The sequence below is a fragment of the Glycine soja genome, chromosome 19, assembly GCF_004193775.1.
Source record: "Glycine soja cultivar W05 chromosome 19, ASM419377v2, whole genome shotgun sequence".
NCBI lineage: Eukaryota > Viridiplantae > Streptophyta > Magnoliopsida > Fabales > Fabaceae > Glycine > Glycine soja.
The window spans coordinates 46,821,074-46,825,481 of NC_041020.1; the positions used below are offsets into that span (position 1 = coordinate 46,821,074).

The 4,408-nt window shown below is 36.3% G+C and overlaps 1 pseudogene; it reads left to right on the top strand.

The window, feature by feature from the left end:
- Positions 1-465: 465 nt before the first annotated feature.
- LOC114398251 lies at positions 466-4,129 on the top strand (annotated as a pseudogene).
- Positions 4,130-4,408: the final 279 nt, after the last annotated feature.

A 4,408-nucleotide genomic window follows, 5' to 3' on the forward strand; every position in this document is an offset into this window, starting at 1 on the left:
TTTCTTTCTAATAAGAGAAATGATATAATTATGCATTGTAACTATTATAATTACATATTTCATTATCTTTTGACAAATTTAATTTGATTACAATTTTTCCTTTGTACAAACGCACTTTATTATTTTATACTTTTTTTTTTTGTATTTTTTATAAGAACCAAAAAAGTGTCGTTTACATTTTTTCTACGAACCAAGAAATGCAACAAGTTTTCTCATTTCTCATAAACTAGTTATAATTTTTTTACCCTTTTTGAATTATAAGCAACAATAAATGTATATTAGTTGTTTTCATTTTTACTTTCATGGTAAATGTATAAGTTAGTTAAAAATAAAGTGGAAAGTAAAGATATAATTAAATTAAGGAGGGATTAGTATTTTATTGTAAAAGCAGCACTTGAGCAAAGATACGGTAAGCGAGGTGCGTGAGGGTGACAATCTCCCCCGAAAGATAGGAGCAAAACAGAACAGGATCTGTAAGGAGGACACACAATGTCACAACGCAAGTTTGCAGCTTGAGGGACACGTCAGTGATTGTAGCCATGTTGTTCATCTACACTTTATACGACGTGGCACTTCCCTGGAACCAAGCGTTTTGCTACAACATAACGACACCCAGGTGCGAATAAAATCACTTATAATTTCCTTGCCAATCAAAAGGTCCCTCTTTTCCTTGCAAAAAGTTGGAAATTGGAACACCCCTGAGATTAGCAAATACCATTTCCTATATTTGGCTATCCGTTTTGGTTCCAACCTTTTCTTTTTCCTCTTTGATTTTGATTCTGTTCAACCACCACCCAGGAACCTCAAGAATCTTTGGGTTCCTCCATTACAGGCTTTCATTGTCTTTTCTTCTTAATTTCTCTGCAAACAAAAAACCAACACATACATACAAATCATAATGGATGCTCTGTGTTTACACAGTAGCATTTGTGGGATAGCTCCGTCAATTTCCATTACTGCATCTGCACGCGCCAATGATTACGCGTCACACTCTCAGGTGAAAGCTGTTGGGAGCTTCTCCTTGTTTTCCAGATTCTCTTTTAGATTCCCTTTGAAGTCCTTTTGGCCACGACCACCAACGGGGAATGCCTCCGGTTACCACGGTCTCGCCGTCGACGACGACGCCGTTTTGGCAGAGAATGCAACGGCCGAGACAGAACGAGGAGAAGGAGAGGGACAAAATGGGAACTGGGTTTTGAAGATTTTTCATATAAGGTCTGTTTGGAGAGGGGAACAGAGGAGCGATGAAGGGGAAGCTATGGCCAATGGTCAAACGGATAAAGAGTGTGATGATTGTAGGGTTGAAGAAGAAGAAAATGAAGAGGTTTCGTTCGATAGAGACTCGTTTTCGAGAATGCTTCGCAGGGTGTCATTGTCCGAAGCTAGATTATATGCGCGCATATCCCACTTGGGCAATTTGGCATACTCTATTCCCAAAATCAATGTATTTTAAATCCTTCTATTTCATCATTTCCTTCTTTTTTTTAGCCACGCAACATCTTACTAAAAATGACTTGAATCAGATTCCAGAGAATTATTTGAAATTTTGAATAATCTCATTCTCTGAAGATTTCGTCAATTCACTGATAAATATATAAATATGCTTTTCAAAAACCCTTCGAGGTTTAATGTAGATGAAGCACTAATTTTTCATTTTTGTAGGAATTTGGTTTTCCAAGAATTACCAATTTTTGATATACTAATTTATATCTTTTGTTTCTTAATAATTTAGCCAGGGAAACTCTTCAAACACTATGGACTGCGTTTTGTAACTTCATCCATAGAGAAAAAGAAATTAGCTGTGGCAGCTGAAAAAAATCAGACAACATTTGCTGCTACTCAGAAGGAAGAAACTAATGAGGAGAATGGGGGAGAAACAAAAGAGGAAAAGAATAATGGTGGATACATGATAAGTGCATCTGCTGCATATGAGATTGCTGCTTCTGCTGCCTCTTATCTCCATGCTCAGACAAGGAGCATACTTCCATTCAAATCTTCTGATGCTGTGGAAGGTGAAGGTTCACATGAAGCAAGCAATGAAAGATTTAACGGCGAGAAGATGGCAAACACGGAGGAGGCAAATTTGAAGGCAACTACGGATTCGGTAACAGCAGTTGTTGCTGCAAATGAGCAAGTAAAGCAGGTTTTTGCAGATGATTTGAACTCAACAAGCTCTTCACCCTGTGAATGGTTCGTATGTGATGATGACCAGACCTCTACAAGATATTTTGTGATCCAGGTGGGTCATATCAATTGGGGACATGTTTTTATTTTGCCATATAAAGTACATTTAATTGCAGTATTGCATGAACACTTGAGTCTTGAATATGATAGAAGCATGATTATTAAAATTACCAATATAGCTAGTTATTTCATTTAGCAGTGAACATTTATATGTAATTCCTTGTCAATTTTGGATTTATTTTTAATAAATATTATTGTTTTAATATGCAGGGCTCCGAGTCGTTTGCATCCTGGCAAGCAAACCTACTATTTGAACCAGTTCAATTTGAGGTAACTATTATTATTGCAAGCTAACAAATAACTTTGATTTTTTTTTAATGTTCACCCTTACTGAAATTGAGATAATGAGATACATGTTTTTTTTTCCTAGGGGTTAGATGTTCATGTACATAGAGGTATATACGAGGCTGCAAAAGGGACATATCAACAGATGTTGCCAGAAATTCGTGGTCACCTAAAATCTCATGGTTCACGTGCAACTTTCCGATTCACTGGTCATTCTCTTGGGGGGAGCTTGGCACTACTTGTAAATCTTATGCTACTGATAAGGAAGGAAGCGCCATTCTCCTCTCTGCTTCCTGTCATAACCTTTGGGGCACCATCCATCATGTGTGGAGGTGACACTCTACTTGACATGCTTGGATTGCCACGGAGCCATGTTCAGGCAATCACATTGCACAGAGATATAGTAACACGAGTATTTTGTTGCCAGTACCCTAACCATCTTGCAGAACTACTAAAGGCTGTTAATAGTAACTTCCGCAATCATCCTTGCCTTAATAACCAGGTAAACTTCCACTTTTAGACAATTTGGATAGCTATCATTCAACATAATTAAAATTAAACACTTATTTAATAAACTTATGAGTTTAATTTATTTTATATATAATTATATACCCAATAGGAATTTCTACTGGATGCTTATATAAAAAATGGGTTTAATTTTATAGGGTGTCAATTTTTATACCTTTCAACTAATCAGACATCAATGTTAAGTTTAACTTTTAAGATAATTATTATAAAAATAAACAAACCTACTTGATAATTTCTTATTAGATAACATCGTATATAGAATTTATTATAAACAAATTTACACTTCTAGTACATATAGCAATTTCTTTTGTATTTCTAGCTTCATTCAATTCAATTCTTAGTGAATCTTTTACTGCAGAAACTATTATATGCACCAATGGGAGAACTGCTGATTCTCCAGCCAGATGAGAATTTTTCACCAAGTCATCATCTCCTACCCTCAGGCAGTGGTCTATATCTTTTGAGTGGTTCTTTGTCAGAATCTAGTGACACATTAAAACAAATCCATGCAGCTCAATTGGTCTTCTTGAACACTCCACACCCACTTGAGATATTAAGTGACCGATCTGCCTATGGATCTGGAGGAACCATTCAGAGAGATCATGACATGAATTCCTACTTAAAATGTGTGAGAACCGTGATTTGCCAAGAACTTAACCAAATTCGCAAGGCGAGGAGAGAGCAAAGGCGAAAGGCGTGGTGGCCTCTCGTGCTGCCACATGGAAGGAACACTGACATAGTTGGGGGGTCCATGATTCAAGACCGGCCTTCCTTCTCTGGCATCATTCAGATAGGTAAAGAGTCATTGAAAAGGTTTAGTAGACTTGTTTGATCTCAACACATGCAATTGTTTGTAGTGCTCCTGCATGGTTGTTGCTTGTGGGAGCATGTAACTTAATTAGCTTAAGATGAAAATATGCCATTCTTTATTTTTTTTTCCTTGGGACAGTTGTATAGGGTGAGGGCACATTGTTGGTGGGACATTTAGAACATTCTTTATTCGTTGATTTCAAAATTGACTGTATCTCTCTTGAATAGTGATTGTATAGAAAAATATTTCTGAAATATTGACACACAATTCTAATTGCTTCAGCTTTCAAGCAAGTGATGTTTTTTTGTCCAACATACAAGGAATTGAGTCTTTGGTTGCTTGTTTGTACAACTTGTATTAACTATTAAGGTGAAGTAATTTTGGGCTATTTAGATTTCACAAGCTCAAATGTTTGGGTTATCTTAGGTTTCCCTTTAACATACTTTTGCATAAGCAACTTCTTTGAAGTGCATTGAAATCCTATTAATAAGATTCCAACAGAAATCCAAACATATCATCCTATTTATATTTGAAAACTTT